The 20,359-nt window shown below is 51.5% G+C and overlaps 1 long non-coding RNA gene across 3 annotated transcripts; it reads right to left on the bottom strand.

Moving 5' to 3' along the window:
• Positions 1 to 10,357: 10,357 nt before the first annotated feature.
• LOC103691754 (uncharacterized) lies at positions 10,358 to 20,025 on the bottom strand. 3 transcript variants are annotated; one of them, XR_015683470.1, is made up of 4 exons: positions 19,870 to 20,025; positions 18,617 to 18,828; positions 17,550 to 17,611; positions 10,358 to 11,851 (listed from the first exon to the last, which is right to left on the bottom strand). It is a non-coding gene; the product is annotated as an uncharacterized LOC103691754 (long non-coding RNA). The 3 variants fall into 3 exon arrangements; XR_015683469.1 differs by lacking the exon at positions 19,870 to 20,025 and adding an exon at positions 19,268 to 19,384; XR_015683468.1 differs by lacking the exon at positions 19,870 to 20,025 and adding an exon at positions 19,127 to 19,338.
• Positions 20,026 to 20,359: the final 334 nt, after the last annotated feature.

Below are 20,359 nucleotides of genomic sequence, written 5' to 3'. Positions count from 1 at the left end.
GCGGACAAAATGGCTACCTTTAAGGTCTAGTGACATACCAACCAGGAAAAGTACCTCTTAAACAAACAAACAAACAAAAAACAAGGCAGGAAGGGTGTGGGGCTAGTGAATCTTGTCAGTTTCAGGGACTTCCTGAAGATATTTTGGAGTTGTTTACCATCTGGGAGGAAACTATTACACAATAAGGGTTTATGTTTCTGGGGCTATCAGCATGTTGTGCTCCCAAGGACATTCTTGTGCCTTACACAAGACCCAACTTGGTGAGGTTTATAGCTGCATACTACATAGATGGATGAATGGATAGAGAGATGTGCTTTTGACCAAGAAGAGCAGGGAGATACGGGGAAAAGGGACTCAAGGTCCATGGAGACAACTGTATACCACACAGTACTATCTCCAGGAATACCCCCAGGGATCCTGTTCCCTATTTCCCCATCCACTCAATGAAGAGGACAGGGTTGTAGAGTTCCACACTGTGGTCCCAGGGGAATCAAGGACAGCAAACTGGAATCTTTGCTCAAAGTCATACAAGGGATTCTACAAAAGGCTTTAGGTTGTGGCAATGAAAGTGGCTTCTACCAGATGCTGCGGCTAACCTTTACAGGTTCAAGTGGGTGAAGGAGCAGAGACCAGGGACAGGGATGGGAATCTAACTAGCATCTGGGCAGGTCTCGCCCTACTCACCCAGAGTGTGGTGACGTCAACAGTGGGCCTTGCTGGGCCTGCGCAGTTTTCCATCCTCTGTACATGTTTCTGAACATGGCTGTCTTGGCTCCCAACAAGGACCCAGAGTACCTGAGGCACAGAGGCTGGGTGGTGAGCAGTTGGTTGGCTATGGGAAGCAGTCTTGAGGGGGAAGGAAGGCTGGCTCCAGACAACCCAGGACAAGGGTGACAGCCCGTGGGAGCTGCTTATTGTGAACTGACAGCTTGGGAGAGGGAGGAAGTAGGGTAGGGGTGGGGCCTGCAGATCCCAGACTGTAGGAGGGGAGAGGAGCCGCAGGTGGGTGGGAATAGCTGTCCCTGGAGACTGGCTCCTTGTGACCAGCTGACAGGACAGCTGATTTGGAAATGGCTGTCAGAACAACAGAGCTGAGGACTTATTGTATGCGGTCCATTTGAGGAGTTCACTGCCTTAGTGTAAGAAGCTCCCAGCTATGGGTCCTGACTAGCATGGAGTCCAAGGGACTTAGGGGATCACTCCGGGCGGCTACTGGCCATGCCATAGGGTTTAAGGCACCAGGACATCTTACCAGTGTCTGTAACCCAGTTTTGTCCTATGTCCTTGGAAAATCCACTGCCACGGTGCATGTGCTGTGTGTCAGAGCACCACAGCCCCGGTGTCTTGAAACAGCAGAAATTAATTCCCTCTCTCTCTCCACCAGAGAGGTCCCAACAAGTCACACCCTTGTCCCTCATGGGTGGCCTGCCTCCTTACCATGAACCTAGAAGGCTCTGGTCCTCAAAGCCAAGAACAGAGCTGTGGGTAGGAAAAGCTGTGGGCCGAGCCCGGCATGGCCATAGAAAGAAGACACCTCCTGTGGGTCCAAGAGCCTGGGAAGCCTGTGGCAGGCATGGTCCCCAACCCCCAGGTCCCAGCCAGGGTTGGGCTAGGGTTTCCCAAACTGGTGCCACCACCAGGCTGGGGCCTCCCTGGCATGTCCAGCCTGTGGCTGGCTCCCAGGACGCTGCAGAAATGTCCTTTTGTTGGCTGAACAAAGCAGCTTTGAGCTGGGCCCTTATCGCAGGCTCTAGTGAGATGGGACACCATAGATCCGGGCAGAGGCTGGCTGGCCAGCCTGAAGAGGCATCCCCCCAAGCCCAAAGAAGCATAGAAAGCCTGTGAAGGCTTGGGGGAGGGACAGGCAGGTGCCACCTGAACTCAGGAAACATTTATACACAGCAGACACAGATGGTCACAGAATGGGCAAACTCTAGCACACAGGTAACCAGGCAGGTTTCTCTCTCTGGGCCAGCAAGCTAGTCAAGTCCTTTTCTTAGAAAATCCACTGCCACAATGCATGTGCTATGTGTCAAGAGCATCACAGACTGGGGGTCTTGAGACAGCAGAAATTAACTTCTCTCTCCACCAGAGAGGACCCAACAAGTCACATCCTTGTGCCTCATAGGTGACCTGTCTTCTTCTTTTTTTTTTCTTTTTTCTTTTTTTCGGAGCTGGGGACCGAACCCAGGGCCTTGCGCTTGCTAGGCAAGCGCTCTTCCACTGAGCCAAATCCCCAACCCGTGACCTGTCTTCTATGCATAGTCCCCAGTGAATTTGGTGCTGCTCACCCTGTGTCCATGCCGGGGTCATCCCAACAACAAAGCCGATGGTTCTGGACACCATAAGGGTTAGACCGTGTACTGCTAGGCTAGGACCCCCTTAGGATATCATGTTGAGCCATCTCCTGCCTTGGTCAGCCTGTAGGGCTCTGAGCAAGCTTCTCCGGCTTGGTCTGCATCCTGTGCCAAATGAATCAGGAGACATATGTCAAATGAACAAATGACTGAGTGAGGGCAGAGATAAGGCATTCATGTAATATGCACAAAGCCCCAGGTTCTAAACCCCTTACTACAGAAGCAAGGTGTGATCTTAGCACTTAGAAACAAGCCGTAGCAATGGCCACCAGGGGTCTTAGCGCTTAGAAACAAGGTGTTGTGATCTTAGCATTTAGGAGGTGGAGAGAGCAGGATCAGAAGCTCAAGATCATCTCTGGAGTTCAGATCTAGCTTGGGCTACATGAGACCCTGTCTCAGAAAGAATACTATGGCTTTTCAGGTAAGGGCCCTTGCCACCAAGCCTGATGACTTGAGTTTGATGTCTAGAGCCCATATGGCAGAAGGTGAGAACTGACTCCTGAAAGTTGTCCTCTGATCCAAATGCATGCAACGAATAAATGATTAAAACAAAACTGGAAAAAGAATGAATAGGGTTAGGAAAAGAGTCTCAGACCACAGCCCTCCTACCCTAATGGCTCACAGAGGGAACAGGTGTTTCTCAGATCCCAGATTAAATAGGGGATCCCTCTAGATGGAAGGAGGCCAGATAAAGTACCTGTCTTCTCCATATCGTCTTCTCCAAGAGGCTTTGCTCTGCTGGACGCTGGGTAGGTTCTATACAAATAGCTTCATGACTGGGCAAGGCACCAAGGTAAAGATCATTACAGGCCTGTCGGTATCCAGCAGAGGATAGGTACCCAGCAGCCATGCTGCAGGCTCGCCTGGACCTGGGCTGGTGCTGAAGTGGGAAGAGCATCTGATGGTCCCTGCCTTCACATTCTCCAGCTCTTCAGCACTGGCTCCCATCTTAACTTGGCTCCTAGCGTGGTGCCCAGGGACACCAGTGGTCAAATGATGGGGACGGGTCCCTCACCTCTGCAGCTGGTCCTTAGCCAGGCCAGTCTGTTTCTCCTTTGTCCCTTGAGCTCCCCACCCCTGTAGCCTCGAGCATCTTTCCACCTATAACTGAGGTCTCCTGTTATTCCTCACTCCAGCCTGCATAACTTTCCCACAAGCATTTTTAATTTTCTGGAGACAGGATCTCATGTAACCCTGGCTAAACCTGAAACTTTATCTGGTCAAGGATGGCCTAGAACTTTTGAGCCTCTACCTCTCAAATGCAGCAGCAATGCTGTTTCTACAACATCAGAGCCCAGCACAGAGCTTCGTACTTGCTTGTCAGCACTCTTTTTTTTTTCGGAGCTGGGGACCGAACCCAGGGCCTTGCGCTTGTCAGCACTCTATTAACCTAGTAAAAGTCCTGGCCTCCACCAGCAGAAAAGTAACATCATCTGCATATATACACACATGCACATACACACTCACACACTCACACACACATACACATATATACACATACCTCACATACACATACACACACATACACACACATATACATACACACACTCCCACACACATATATACACATACACACATGTACACACACATATACATGCACATACTCACACACACATACATACATACACACATATACACACTCATGCATATACTCATTCACTCATACACACTCACAAATACACTCCTTCACACACACATACATACATACACACATATACACACTCATGCATATACTCATTCACTCATACACACTCACAAATACACTCCTTCACACACACACACATACATACACACATGCACATACATACATACATACATATACACACACATAAGCACATGACAGGAAAAAAGGAAGACATTTTCAGTTAACTTGTCCTAGGCCTGACAAAAATGGACAAAAACCTAATACAGAAAAGTGTTTTGATGAACTCAGCTATGATGAACAGCATAACTTCAACACAGCAGCAACATGGAATGACTGACTGTTCTGCATAGCAACAGCCTCTGAGAAAACCAGACAGAGCAAGAGGGCTCAACAGCCAATGGTGCTTGCTGCCAAGAATGACAGCCTGAGTTTGGTCCCTAATTTCCACTTCCACCCCTATGGAGCTTGCTGAGGAGGTAGAAAAAGAGGAACAGCTCCTGCAAATTATCCTTCACACACACACATACACACACACACACACACACACACACACACACACACACACACACACACACACGTGTGTTGGAATAGTTTTCTTTAAAAGTCCAAGTCTGCTCTTTAGCAAAATGGAGAATAAAGAGCTACATCAAACCAATGGCCAGTGTCAGGGTGTGTGGAAGGCGGAGTTGTGAACAGCTGGGCCTCAGGAGAAGAGCTGGCCCACAACACTTTGAGAGAAATGCAAATGAAAGCTGTGCTAACTATCAGATTGGCAGGGTCTGCTTCCAAGGCCGCAGCAGCAGCAGCAGCAGCAGCAGCGGGAGGCACCGAAGCTCACACACTGTTGTCCCGCTTGCGCCTCTGCAGTGATTGGGGGATTGCCCCAGCATTACCTGTGCACAGCCTTTGACCTCATCCTGGGAAGGCATCATGACATCAGTACATTACAGGAAAGCACCTTGCAAAGGCTGTGCAGACCACTCTGGAACATTCTACAGGCAGACACAAAATGAAGGGAAGCGCTTTCCATCCCATCACTGGGAAAAGAGGGTGCAGTCAGAACCAGTCACAGGACACAGTGCAGTGCTTGTAGGACCTGCCCAAGGAAGGGGCCACTGGACCCTGTCACCTTGGTTGTTCTTCAGAGAGAAGTTTCTCTGAACGTGGAGCAGGTGAGCCTCTCTCTTTTGAACCCCTTGCAGGAGCAGAGAAGGTGGCTGCATCCCTCCTGCTCTCTGCCTGGGTCAGAGATCTGGGTACCAAGTGGGAGGCGGGAAGGATGAGGTTGTCACTCCTTTATCAGGCACTGCTGTGTTGGGTAGGCAGAGTTCAGTGCTGACCAAGGGAGCCTTGTCTTCTCAAACTCCGGCTTGTAGACGGTGCAGTGACAATCTTCATGTGTCCTGCTGTGCAGGGCCAGACGCAGAGAAAGGAAAGAGCAGGGCAAAGACTGGTAGCTGTTGGGCCCTCTCCTGCTGAGGAGAGTCCCCTGGTCCTATGCAGCAGGCTAAGTGGAGTCTGCATAGCCAGGCTGGCAGAGAGCATTGTGTGCCCCGAGTGCCTGCACACCTAGTGTCTCCCTGTATGTGGCATGAGTTTCCCATGAATGTTGCCAGAGCCAATGAGACTGCCTGGACCCCCACCATGGGGCCACCCCAGAACTGGCTGGTCCAGCAGTGTATAAGCTTCCCAACTTCTGAATTTCCTCATCACTCATGCCTGCCAGGAGAGAAGGGGAAGTTCACACACTAAGGAGAGGCTGAGGCCTACTGAGCACAGTGGCCCAGCTAACACACTGAGCAGCTAGCTCCTAGCATCTCTCCAACATCTGTTGCCTCGGTGATCGCAACTGTAAAAGGGACAGGAGACCCCCTCCTGAGGGACATCAAGTTTCAGCCCAAGGTGTAAGGGGTGGAGGGAGATGAGGAGAAGGAAGAGAACATTCTCTCTGGAGATGAGCACATAGTGTTCTTGTGTATCTGGTCATAGTCTTGTGAGTTATGGGTTCTGTCTTACTGCCCTCTTCTAGTGGGCCAGCTGTGGACAGGCTGAAGCTCTAGAGGCTGCTCCTTCCCCTAGTGGTCCCACAGGATGATAGGAAGGCACCAGGTATCAAGACCCCAGGGACCAAGGTGACTACAAGCAACAAAGCTCAAGGTTGACCCCAGGGGCACAACCTTGCTTCACCCTAGTACTCCACCTCTTTGTTAACCCAGATCTTACAGGGCTGACTGCACATTGAGACCATCACCCTATGGACCTACCTGAGGGTACAGTTTCAGGATGGATTTACAGCTTCTGTCTTTACTTATGGCATTGCGTATGGGAGTGCACTGTTATGCTCCTGAATCAGAAGAGCCAGCCAGTGGCCCTGAAATTTCAGGCAGAGAGGCCCAGAGCCAGTTCCAAAGGAGAGCAGCCAGGTTGCCAGACATTGGCCCCAGGCTTGCAACAGTGGGCGTGGGCTGCAAGAAGAAAGACCTGGACGGGTAGCACTTGTGAGTCTGGAAGCTGCACAGGGTGATCACAGGATAGGGGACAGGCAAGTCACAGGAGCCTTGAGGTAGGAGAGAGATTTGGGGAGAGGGGAAGACGTGGGGGCAGTAAGGAGCTGAGGCTCGGAGTGCCTACCCCTCTCTATGCCTTCACTCTGTCATGGGAACAGTTGCTCTGTAGAAGACACGGAAGCTAGGGTAAAAGGGGCCAGGCTTTGACCTTCCCCAGTCTAGTGTCCAAGTCCTCTCAGATGACTGACAGGAACCAGCCTGGACCAGTGTTTGGCTGAATGCCTGTAGTAGCTCTCCTCCTCTCTGTGTCGGGTGATGCTTGCCTAGCTGTCTCCTCTAGGGGATGGACAGAGGGTTTATTCTTGTCTGCATCAAGAGAATGTGAGCACTCTTTGGCGGATAAGAGTTCTGATTCTAGACCCTGCCCAGCCACATGTTCCTAGTGTGTGATGTTTGACCAGTTGGTCTCTGCTCTCACACTAAGTTTTCCCATCTTTAAAATGGGTTTGGTGACTGTCCATATGTCAAGGCTGAGGTGTAAACTCTGAGCCTGGCTAAAGGCAGCAGGCTGGATGGGCCTATGGCCAAGGGCAGGCCATAGGTGAGATCCTTGGGGTTGGGACAGCAGGCTCTGCGTGTAGGGGAGGAAACACGAGGCATCGAAGTGGTAGGGACTTTCCGAGGATGGAGCCTGGGAAAGAGCGTTAAGTAGGGTGAGCTTCGGGGCCTCAGAGGTTAGTTACAGTGTTGAAGAAGACAGGGAGAGGGACGGCAAGGGCTGGAAAAGAGCTGTGCCTACCAACAGGCATTCAAGGTAGCCTATGAGCCTTGGATACCTCTGGGCCATGCATCGGGAGGTGGAAGCTGATGGCCAATAGGATGCCTGCTGTCACAGGTCACAGAGATACACAGAGCAGCGATGGCCTGGGCCGACATGACTGTAAGTAAGTGTGGCTAGGGAGATAACGTGGTCACACAGATACCTCCCATTCTTTGGGATCCAAGGCTCCTCCTAGCAGGATCTGGTCTGTACTTGTTACTCAGAGCTCTCAAAGGCCGCTCTAGGCTTTCGACCCCTGCACAGGCTGGGAACTCAGAGAGGCAGTATCCTAAAGAAAAAGCCAGTGTCCACTCCCCAAAGCCAGTGCTGTGTTTGTTTCGGGGGCCTCCCTCCCTAGAGCTGTCCCTAGGCTCCAGAAAGAGATCCACAGACCATGGTACTTTCCATGCATGCTGTCAGCCCTCAGGGCATGGGTGCTGATGGAGGCACTTGGGTGTTAATAGTGCCCCAGCTCAACTAGGACCCTCTTAGGCCTCCCCTCTCTCTCCCCTGGGTGGCCCTGGCTCCAGTTCCCTGGAACCACTGGGAGACAGTGAAGGGAAGGCGCCCTGGTTCTGGAGTAAGGGCCACAGGGATCAGAAGAGGCAGAAACTGGGCTGGGGATTTAGCTCAGTGGTAAAGCGCTTACCTAGGAAGCGCAAGGCTCTGGGTTCGGTCCCCAGCTCCGAAAAAAAAAAGAACCAAAAAAAAAAAAAAAAAAAAAAAAAAAGAAGAGGCAGAAACTGCTGGGCCAGGCCTCTCCTGGAGCCACCAGACCCCTGCCTCAATCTCAGACAAACTGTGCCCCGTTTGGCCAATGTCCCTGTTGTCCCTGCCTCTGAAGATACCCTGGGAAACACAGGCCTTTGACCTCCAGAACAGGATCTGACCCTTCCCTACACTACAGACTTGTGTGCTTCAGAAGGAGAAACTGAGTCAGGTTCCCTTGTCCACACAGGTGCTCTGCAGGATACCCCACCTGAGCTGTTGACTCACTTTCCCCCTAAGGCCTCCCTTTCTGACACATGAACTACGAGCTGGGGTGGCCTTCACACACACACACACACACACACACACACACACACACACACACACACACACACACACACACGTGATGAACAGAATTCCTGTAGCACAGAGGCTGCCTTTGCCCAACATTGAACATCCAGCGTTGTCACCAGGCCAGCTAATGCAGGCCATCAAATACAGCATTTTGTTACCACCCAATATCCCACACTCTCTCTTGCCTCATGTCCAGCAGCCATGAGTCTCAGCAGATTTCTACCCTGGACATATCATATGAAGGCCATATAACCCATGGCCCTGACCCCAGTGCACGCTGGACCTGCAACCGGAGCTTAGTCTCCTTCCTTGTTCCTTCTCCAGTCCTCTGCCTTCGTGTGTGTGTGTGTGTGTCTGTCTGTGTGTGAGTGTGTCTGTGTGTGTGTGTCTGTGTGTGGGTGTGTCTGTCTGTCTGTGTGTGTGTGTCTGTCTGTGTGTGTGTGTGTGTGTGTGTCTGTCTGTCTGTGTGTGTGTGTGTCTGTCTGTGTGTGTGTGTGTGTGTCTGTCTGTGTGTGTGTGTGTGTGTCTGTCTGTGTGTGTGTGTGTGTGTGTGTGTCTGTCTGTGTGTGTGTGTGTCTGTCTGTCTGTGTGTGTGTCTGTCTGTCTGTCTGTGTGTGTGTGTCTGTCTGTGTGTGTGTGTGTCTGTCTGTCTGTGTGTGTGTGTGTGTGTCTGTGTGTGTGTGTGTGTCTGTGTGTGTGTGTGTGTGTCTGTCTGTCTGTCTGTCTGTGTGTGTGTCTGTGTGTGTGTGTGTGTGTGTGTGTGTGTGTGTGTGTGTGTGTGTGTGTTGGGGGGTGGGGAGCTGGGATGGTCATGCTGTAGTGCCCTTGTTACCCTGCTGGCCTTGCACTGGGATGTGGGAAGGAAGTATCACTCCGATGTTCCAGTGAGAAGACCAAGGCCAGGAGGTGACAGAGACTTTACTGAAGTCCCCAAGAGTTTCCCCATGGGGGAGGGGGGATGGAGAGGCCCCGCTGACCCTCCAGGTAGGGACTGAGCACCTGTCAGGTTGTCTAATGTGACTCTGAGTAGGGGTATGGGACTTTCTCTCTGGAACCCTCCCCACAGCACTGCCTGGGCATCTCAGCAGCCCAAGGGAGGTTTGCCCAGCATGGTGAGGAGATAACTGCCCCACTGAGCCTAGTAATTGCGTCTGGAGAACAGGGGTGATTGATTCTGGGCGGACACCACTGGGCCACGGCATGCTTTCCCAGAAGCCTGGTTGTCTCCTCTTTGTTCTAGATCATTCCAGAAGCTGGAATGTACTAAAGCCTGGCACAACTGCTTCCCAGATGACCCCCAAGCTCCTGTCTATCGCCTCCCACACCAGCAAAGCTCTGTGCTGGCCTCCAGAACGCTGGGACTCTCAAGAGACGACGCACCTATTCCCGGCTCCTCAGCTTAGGCAGAGACCAGAATGGCAGATCTAGGAGGGGCTGGGCCCCCACAGGATACCAGGAGGTTCTACAGTGTGTATCTCAGAGGGCCTGGGGGAGACTCAGACTGTCAAAGCTGCAGGAACCCCACAGTATCCTCAGAACCTCTGAGCCAGTGGTTCCTTATATGTGGTGACCCCCTCCCCCAAGCATAAAATTATTTTTGTCCTGACTTTATAACCATAACTTTGTTACTGTTGTGAATCATAATGCAAATATCAATGTTTTCTGATTGTCTTAGTCAACCCTTGTGAAAGGATTGTTTAACCCTCAAAGGAGTCACAACCCACAGGTTAAGAACCACCCCCCTGGGCTGTGTCAAAGTTTATCTCTGGTTTATCTCTGCCTTTGTCTCCATGGTGACTCAGTTTCCCCATTCTTTTATTTTCTTTTCAACGCAGTGTCTTATTATGTAGGCCTGGCTGTCCCTGAACTCACTATGTAGACCAGGCTAGCCTTGAATTCTGCCTCCTCTACTTCCTTTGTGCCACTATGCCTGGCTTCAGTTTCCCAATTCTTTCTTTTTCTTTTTAAGATTTATTTATTTTATATGTGTGAGTACACTGTCGCTGTCTTCAGACGCACTGGAAGAGGTATTGGTTCCCATTATAGATGGTTGTGAGCCACCATGTGGTTGCTGGGAATTGAACTCGGGACCTCTGGAAAAGCAGTCAATGCTCTTAACCACTGAACCATCTCCCCACCCCCAGGTTTCCCATCCTTAAAGCAAGCCTCACAGGTTACTGTTCCTGATGATAATGCATCAGGAAAAGTAAGTGGCTGATTTCCACAGTCTAGGGCCTGGGGACCACCAGTGAAGTGAGCTAGGGTTAATCACCCTTATTCACGAAAACACCCTGACCAGGAGAGTGCCAACCCAGCTCAGGTCCACAGTGTGGGGCCAGAGCAGGCACTGAGCCTAGCTCTGCGACTGACCCCGCTGTTTGGGGTGCAGTATCCATCCTCTGTCCAACTTGGCTAAGAGGAAGCTAGTAGAGATAGCTGCGCTCTCTTGGAGTTGCTCATGACAGGCTTCCAGGCCTGCCAGGCCCTGCTGCATCTGGCCAAGGCCGTGGTTCGTGAGTATAGTCAGTCCCCGGGCTGGGTCAGTAGTCCCGTCAGCCATCTGGTCTCCAGGTGTCGAGGGTCTTGTCCCCACCCTCCCCATTCCTAGTGTAGTTTCCATGGTTATGGGGATACCGTCATACTCCTGGCAGCTCCAACCCCACCTTTGGGATCTATACCCCATCTCTATTCTCAGGAATTGACTGGTAGGCTTGTGCCTAGATGATAGAGGTTCTCAGCTAATATACAGGGAGCAGGAGAGACAGACAATGAGGACTGGAGGGCTGAGAGACATGGTGAGAGCAGTTCAGAATGCCACCCCTTGCTTTCTGACCCCCCCCCCCAAAGCACATCTGGCTATGCATCCTCCAGGAGCTGGGGCAAGACCTAGAGATGTCTCTGCCCAAGCTCTGGAGATTGGTTGGTCCAGGTGTTATGACCCTGCCCTCTGCCCTGCCACCTACTCACCCCAGCCCACTCAGTGACCCGGAGACAGATCTGGAATCCGAATAGAGCAGAAGGCTGCAGCTTCCCACCCTCATGGCTGGTGGGTGGTGATCTCCCTCCTGTGTGTTCAGGCACAAGCTGGAATGCAGACTCCATTGCTCTCCCTGGCTGGAGCAATGCGGAGCTCAGCTTTCTGTCTGCCTCAGTCCTGGCCTCTTCTCTTCCAAGTCCGTCCCTGTGAGCATTTCCCACGCTGTCTGTTGGACTTTCCGTGGTTTTGCAGGCGGCACTGGTTACTGTCAGCAGCCCACTGCTTAGTCAGATGGCGCCGCCCCACTCCACACATTTGGTCCCCTTCCAGGTCTGGGGTTATAAATAACACTTCCAGGGGTCCCCGCGGTGTCCAGCTTTCTGGCTCCCACGATGCTTCCTCAGGAGGAACTCCCAGAGGTAGAGCCATCAGGACTCTAATGCTCTCATTACCCATGGTCGCTGGAGTGGATCTGGGAACCAGCTGAGAGAAAAGAGAAAACTGCCAGGCCCTTGCTGCAGCAGGGACCTCGATTGCTCAGGACCAACAGAGTCTCCTCGGGCCCCACACTGCTCAACTTGCCCAATTCTAAGGAGTTCTCACGCTATCAGCCCACACGACAAGCTCACATTTTTTGATGGACGATTCGGATCTTCCGGGTCTGCTTTAAAATGTCCCAGGGCTTTTTTGTTTGTTTAGTGATGCTGCTGGAGATGGAACTTAGGGCCTTGTCCGTTAATAGGCAAGTGCTCCATCAGTGAACCCCAGTCCCGCCCCTCCTGGAGCTATTTCATCCATAGCAGGCATCAAATCAGAGACAACCTCAGGATGACTTTGACCTTCCTTTCCTACTGGGCCTCAGTTTCCCCATATATCTCTAGTTGGGGGCTGGGGCAGCATTGGCTAGAGTTCCAACACATGCTGAGGAAATCATGCTTGGGTATGTTGAGGGGAGCTGTACTGAGAGGCCAGGCCCCAGAGCCTAGGGGAGCTGGCTAGGGACTCTGCCTCTGTCTGTGATCTTGAGCCTGTCCTGTTCTGCAGCCCAGGCCCTGGGCTCCTGAGACATCCACTTGGGTAGAGCTGTTGTGCTGGCCTGAGAGCTGGTTCAGCCAGGTAGTAGACACAGTATAGGGAAGTCAGTTTCTTGCTGATTTCACGTGTTCTGTGATGCCTCTGGCCTGTTCCTTCCTTTCTCTCAGGACCTCCAGTCTCTGTGGGCTTTCCTGTTTACTGTGTCCCAGAGGCCTGCTTGGATCTGGATGGTTGGGGTTGGTTGTTAGAATTTATTGTCATCCCATTCACAAAAGGTCACAGCACTGTTGGGCAAGAGGGTTGGCAGAGGCAGCCTCCGACATCTACCTCTGACACCACGCAGCTGGCTCTGACTCTACTCCAGACCCTGGCTTACTGGCCCAGGCCTCTTCAGCAACCCAGTCCAGCTTGGCTGCTCCTCCTATAGGAAGCTTCTCCTAAGCTCGAGGAAGCAAAGGAACAGCCTATCCTCAGTGCTCCCCACCCAAATCTACCTCCCAGGCCACCTAGGCAGGCCCCTGAGCAGTATGACTCTTGGACTGGTGCTCAGAACCAGGGCCTTGAGCAGGGCCTAGTTAGGGGACCGTGAGTTCCCCATACCGACACATCTCAGACTATCATCTTGTTTGGTGATCTTAAGGAAGTGGGGTATAGGAGGAATACCTAGAAGTAGGGAGGTCTGTCTACTCCCTATCACAGGACCTCCCAATAGCAAACTGCAGGTAAGCAGGTAGGACTGGGGAGAGAGGCTACCCAGGGCTCAGAGGCTATCAGGAAAAAGGTTCAGTAAACTAGGAAGCGAACGGTGAAGTGCCTGCCTTACTCTGTGAATTACCCCAAGTCCAGCTCAGATTCAGTCAATGTTTCCCAAGCAGGTGTGACCAGATAACGTGGCCGGAATGATCTAAACTTTTTAATTTTATTTTAATTTATTATACAGAGTCTCGTGTCTCAAGCTGATTGTGAACTCACTATGTAGCTAAGGGTGACCTTGAGTTTCGGCTCTTCTTGCCTCTACCCTCTGAGACTGGGAGTACAGGCATGTGTTACCATGGTCAGTTTACAGTTTATGCAGCGTCTGAGAGGCCATTGTGTTTCCTAGGCCATCACCCTACCCTCTACCCATGGAGTCCCAGCTCCAGCTTACACTTTTAACTACGTTGTCTCATTTTGTTTGGGAGGGATACGGTTTCTCTGTGTAGCCCTGGCTATCCTGGAACTCACCCTGTAGACCAGGCTGTCTTGGAACTCAGAGGTCTGCCAGCCTCTGCCTCCAAACGATGGGACTAACTGTGTGCTCCGCCATGCCTGGGAGGCACACATACACTGTAGTTTATATTCTTGGCCCATGCACGGGAAAGTACGGGAAAAAGAAAGTATGGACCCTTTTCACATGAACACTTAGGGAACGCCCACAAAACCTGCCTCCTGGAGGAACAAGCAGGCCTAGGACCCAGACTTCTCCTGGTAGTGAGGTGGGGGACAGTCTCCAACACCCTCTTTTCCACTCAGGTTTCCTTCCTGGCTGAGCATGGCATCCTGTGAAAAGTCTTCTTTCCTACAGTACGGAGGAAGCAAGATGGTCTTGAAAATGGTGACCACCTTCCTAGGATGAATGAAGAAGCGAGGCTGGAGGTTAGGGACCCAAGGGACTCCCCCAGAGCTGGCTGTGTACCCTAGGCAAGCGTGACTGCAGCTGCAGAAGCAGGGCATTCTGGGACTCGCTGTCCTCTAGATAAGATGACACCACAGATTCTGAACTTTACACCCCACATGGTGGAACCCCACTCTTTCACAGCTGACCACTGCCCACATCTGGATAGAGTCCCCAGCCTTCACCCAAGCAATCCGCTGGATCTCTCCGTACCCAATCTCTGCATACCTCCCTGCTTTTACCATCACAGTTCCCTGGAACCTTCTCTCTGTTTTAAGCTCTGAGCTGTGCTCTCTAAGACTTCAGGGTCTCAGGCAAGCAGGAACAGGTGGTAGAGAGTCACCCCAGGGCAGGCTCTCCCCACACCCCCAAAGGAAGCTTTCTTCTTCCAAGAGCAAACAAAACCTGCAGTTTGGCTGTGGGGCCCCCAGCACCTCTGACCCCATGGTGAGGCCCTGAGTCCTCCCAAGCGCCTGGGTGTGCGGAAACACCTGTTGGCCCTAGGACGCTGGCAGCAGACACAGTTCAACATGTGGGAGAACACTGGGCGGCCGTTTCCCTAAGGAGCCACCAACCACAGCCACAACTATAGCTGGTTGGATTGAGGAAGTGGGCAAGGGGTGGGTACATAAATGTCCTCAACTGAAGAGGGAGTGTAACTCGGCCAGGTGGGAGGGGGCTCCTGGTCCTGAGGCAGCCATTGTGGCAGGCTGAAGACTGCCTCAGTAGCTTGGCGAGGAAGGGCGTGGTGGACACAGTACTGTTGTGACAGACTTTGGGCCAAGGCCTTTCCTATATACCCTGACTGAGCTATGGCTGTGGAAAACAGGCTCTGTACGCATGCTGGTCCTTGTGCTGGCCAGCCTGGTTCATCTCAGACATAGTCTGAACAGAGGTAGAGAAGGGGAAGATTGTAGGTCCTCATCTCAGCTGTCTGCTAAAAATACTGACCACAGATGCATCAGGACAGTACCCTGAGAGTTCAGCTGTACCAGTTACACACAGTTCTAAAAGCAGATCCACAGCGGGGAGCCTGAGGCACTGTATATATTCCACATGCTTATAACACCTATGGAGGCCAGAAGAAGGCATCATATCTCGTGAAACTGTTGTGAGCCTCCATAGGAGTGCTAGGGCCTGAAACTGTGCTCTCTGCAAAAGCAGGAAGTTGGGTTTTTTTTTTTATTTTTTATTGATTCTTTGTGATTTCACATCATGCACTACAGTCCTGTTCGTCTCCCCATCCCCTCATATCCACCCTTTGCTCTTGCAACGTCTCCCCCCAAATAAAATACACAAACACACACTCACATACGTACACACAAATAAACAAAAGCAAAGCCCAGAAAAACATCTCGTGGTGGAACCTGTGCTATGTCACAATGTGTCCCACAGGATATCCTTCTGTCCACACATCTTTACTTGCAAATTTTCTTTGCAATGAGTCATTGGACTGGTTAGAGTTCTCTCCCTGGCCATCAATATTGTATCCTCACGGGGACTCCTCCTGGTTATGCAGGAAATGTTAACTACTGAGCCATCTCTCCAGTCCTTATACTCAGGTTTTAAAATGTGAATGCATAGTTAGTGGAGTGGGAACTAGGGAGTTAGCCGGTCTTCACAGAGATGATCTACAGACCTGAGTTTCTAGTCCTCTCCCTACTGTTCTGTGGGCAAACTCCCTCAGGAGTCCTCTCCCTGTTTCCAGGGTGTCTAGCTACCCAAGAAGCTCAAATAGAGACCAAGAGTCCAGGGAAGGACAGATGGCCATACACGCTAGAATGCCCTCCAGTCCACCTTGCCACAAAAGCCACTGGTTACAGCAGGCTCCCGACACCATGGGGCTCAGACACACATCAAAACCAAAAATTACCATAAGTCCTAACCCACCTTGTCCTCAAATTGAAAGTCAAAGGATGTTCCCAAGATGCTGGAGTCTGTTTTGGAATACATTCATTTTTGCTTAAATTTCGTTCCATCAAATTTGGATGTCCTTGGTGGTTCCAGACCACTCAGGACCCAAGCTTCTCTTCAAAACAAGGGCTCTCAGTGGCAAGGGATAAGCTTCCTGGAAGGCTATGACCATGGAGTACCAGGGACAGGATGGCAGGAGGAAGGAGGACACACTACCCTGTGCTGGCACAGGGGGCCCTACCAGATCTGCTCTCCCATCCATGGTGAAGTGTCTACTCTGTGTGAGGCAAGCTGGGCCAGCATTTCTGCGGCTCTGTGAGTCCCACCCCGACCTGCAAAGTAACTGATGTGAACCTTACTCACAGGCCCAGTAGGCTGTGCTGTTGGGAGGGAGGGCACCCGCTTAGAGGAGTAGGATGCTCCACCTCACCACATTGCACAGTGTGAAGGAGGAAGGACTACCTTAGTTCCCTGGAGGATCCTAAGCAGGGCACCTGGTTTTCAACCTGTCTTGTTGAATTTTTATAACGGGTGGAAAAGCCATTTTGTGTGTGTGTGTGTGTGTGTGTGTGTGTGTGTGTGTGTGTGTGTGTGTGTGTGTGTGTGTACATGTAACCAGTAAACACAAATTTACTGTGGCTTTCTCACAGAGGAGAGGTAGGCATAGAGGCCTTGAGGGCTAGGGCCCTACCTTTCCCACATTTAAAGCCACCTCAAGATGCTTGTGACTCAAACCAGTTCTGTCTGGTTATCTTGTTGTTTCCTTGGCTATGGTTGGCCAGACCAGTGCAATAGCTAAAGACACAATCTGTCACTTAGTTCCTTCTGTGTGTCTTCAGAACGCCATGGGGCCCGGGATCCAAGAGCGCTTGTCTTTGGAAACCCAGGCCTTGGGGGCATTGCTGGGTGATTTATAGACACTAAGACATTTCATCCTATTTCATCTAAAGTCCATGCTGCAGGTTTGCACGACACAGGTACCTACCTGGCAGCCTTAGGAAGTCCCAGTTCACCTCCATTGAGCCCGTACCTATGAGCCTTGGACAAGGCTATGACCTGAAGAACTACCTTTGTCAGCACGAAAGTACACCATGCTGTATCTGCTTCCAGCACGGCAAACTACCAGGAAACCCAGTGTCCTAAAACCATGGAAATGTATGCTCTCTCCATTCTGGAGGCTAGGACATGATTCATTTATTCCTTCACTGAGACGGGCTCCTCCCCTGCAGTTCTTTATTTCTGAGGCTGGCCTTCCTTTTTCTAACAGAATAGAGAATAAAGAGCCGATTCTTGATCCTTGCCTCTATCTCGAGTGCTGGGATTATTGCTGGACCAAGAGCCTCAGCGGAGGTGTGGCAGGGCCTCAACCCCTCCACAGAGTGCACCCTGCAGTCTCCAGTGTGCTTCTTCCTTCTGTTTGTACCTTTAGATTACTCCTCCCTACCCCTCTCCACAAAGCCTTCTCTTCTCCTCGGGCACCAGCTGAGCAGGGACACTCTGGTGTGTAAGGACCTTATTTTAATCAATTACGTCTGCAAATACAGCTACATAAGATTCCTGGGTAGCCCATCAACCTACCTTTGGGGGACGCACCTCAACTCATAACACCCTATGATGAGGGACGATGCAGGATCTGGATTCTGGTGGGGAGAACCAAAGCAGAGCTAGGTGAGAGTGGCTTTGAGGGTTACACCATAGGGCCCGGCCTGACCAGCCTCATGTCCCCTCAAGCATTCACTGCTCTCAGTCCCTCCAGACTTGGAGAATCGTCCCATAGGTGCACAGCTGGGCTCCAGGACAGCAGAGAACTGCAGGCACCCCCTACCCTCACCTGCTCGGTTCTTCATTCACACAGTGCTTCTTTCGGGCCTACTACCCCAAATGGCACCCAGTACTCCATCTCTCCCGTCCCCACCCCAATCCTAAATCCTCAGACTCCCTTTCACCCTGGAGACACCTGTTTTCTGTCTTCCTCCTTCTAGGGGCTCTACCCATAAGGGTCTCTATCTTGGTTACGGTATCCAAAACCCTGCTCAGCAGGGAGAGACTTAAAATCTAGGCTCTGAACTTACAGAACACTAGCTCTACACTCTAAGGCCCTGTTCCTGCTCCCAAACTTCCTCCATTTGGATCTTATTAAAACCTGAGATGTTCTCTTTTCTTTTCTTTTTTTTTTTTTTTTGGAGCTGGGGACCGAACCCAGGGCCTTGAGCTTGCTAGGCAAGCACTCTACCACTGAGCTAAATCCCCAACCCCGACTCTTTTCTTTTTTACTCTCTCTCTCTCTCTCTCTCTCTCTCTCTCTCTCTCTCTCTCTCTCTCTCTCAGATCTCAAGCCCTTCAACAACAGTTGTCTGCTGATCATTCCCTCAGACTCAGTAAGAGACCTCTGGGCCCAGGCATCAACTCTGTAACCACCAGACCTGGGAAGACAGCTCTAGCCCACCGAGAGGCTCAGACACACTGACCAACAGATGTAAGGATGGAGCAACGTAAGGGACAAGCTACTGTGGCCTGTCCGTAGCTGCCTGCGACTCTCGAATACCTGTTCAGGTTCCCTGGGCTCTGTGATCCCCTACAGTACCACAAAGCCCAACAAGCTCTCTCTCCAGCCCCCACTCCCACCCCTCCTAGTCCCCACTGACCGCAGACTTGAAGCTTCCCAGGCTCCCGGGCCGTGGAGGAGCGCAGGAGCACAGGAGGTCTCAGTACAAGACAGCATCTGTTTTGCTTCATTGCTCTCTGGAGGGGCTCTCCGACTCGCTGTTCTCTAAGTTTGCTGCAGATGTTGTCCTGATTGGACTCAGGACCCCCAGTTTTGGGGGAAAGAGGTTAGGTGCTCCCAGGAGTGTGGGCTCTGAGGACCAGAGGAAAATATGATCAGGTCAGATTCTTCGTAGCAGTCCACCTTTCCCGTTGTCCCCAAGTGTCACCCTAGCTTAGAAGGACTTACCGGGCAGTTCAATGTCATCAAAGAATGACAAAAGGAAACCCCCCAACTCACACACACACACACACACACCACACCACACACACACACACACACATACACACACACCACATACACACACACACACACACACACACACACACACACCACACACACACACCAAAGAGGTCCTGGGCTGTCACCCCCACCCTTGCCCCACACTCACTTTCTTTCATTGGTGAGAACAGAAGAGTGGAAAGACAAGTAAGTTGTAAGAAGAAGCCCCTGAGACTGCCCTTCCACAAGGAGCTCACAGAAGTGCTGTCAGTACCCAGCCTGGCACAACGGGTGCCTGGCACGTGCTCACCAGCATTCAGTCCTGGTCCCACATGCGTAGCCCTGGCATCTTGGTTCCCAGGGTTTTCATGTGCTCTGGCCAGGCTAAGAAGCTCTGCCTTGCCTGTCACTGGGATCCCCTGGGAATGAGTCCTACTACAGTTGGTTGGTTCTGCCCCCTTCCACCCTTGCGACAGTTCCTCTGATTTATGTGCTGCAAAGACCTCAAGTACCTCAGAACTGAGCACCAAGAAGTGCGGAGGACTCCCTGTCCAGCTCAGCAGCGTCTTAGGCCGCATAGAGGACTGACTGGTCTGTCTCCACTAATTTTCATATGTTCCTTGTGATAAGCAGCTTAATCTCGACCCCCCTTCCTGGGTCCCGTCCCAGAAGTACCAAGCACATTCGAATGGCATTGCCACAGAGGTGCCTGTTTTTGTTTAAATGGCCCTGAGCAAGACTGACTAAACCAACGTTCCCACGCCAACCCTCGGCGGTGTCCCTGGTTTGTGCGATTTTTTTTCCCTTTAGCTGTCAAGGCAAAAAATATAGAATTCTGGTATTACTTAAGGATTGTTGTTTTTTTCCCCCTTCTCTCTAGAGACCCAAAAATAGCTCACAGATGTGCTGTACCTGCTATTGTTCAAGCTTTGGTTGCTTTACCACCAGAACTCCAGGCTGTCCCTGTAACCCAAACCCTGATTTCCAGGTCCATTTTCTTTTAAAGAGGGGCTGTGGGAGGGAAGAAGGCCTAGAGGACGGAAGCTCTAAACATGTCTAAATGTGTCTGCAGCAAATTCCAGGAAACCAGTGAGAAGCTATCCCGTGGGGGGTGAGGGGGTGGGGGGGTCTCTAGGATTGTGGCCAGGGCAGAAGTAGGGAGACAGAACGGGTGCAGGGCCTCACAGATTTCTGTCTGGGCAGGCGACTACAGTGGGAAGCCCATCCAGTCCCCGGAGAACTGAAGTGGACTTTTTTTTCTTTTTTCTTTTTTTTTTTTTTTTTGAAAAGGCAACTTCCTAGCTATTTTTATCACCAAAAAGGAAAAGAGGAACGAAGAGGAAAGGAAGGAGAGGAAGAGAAAGGGAAGAAAGAAAGGAGAGCCAAGGGGCGGGAGAGTTGG

This window comes from Rattus norvegicus, chromosome 3 (assembly GCF_021556685.1).
Source record: "Rattus norvegicus strain SHRSP/BbbUtx chromosome 3, alternate assembly SHRSP_T2T, whole genome shotgun sequence".
NCBI lineage: Eukaryota > Metazoa > Chordata > Mammalia > Rodentia > Muridae > Rattus > Rattus norvegicus.
This window is presented reverse-complemented; position numbering and strand designations above follow the sequence as displayed.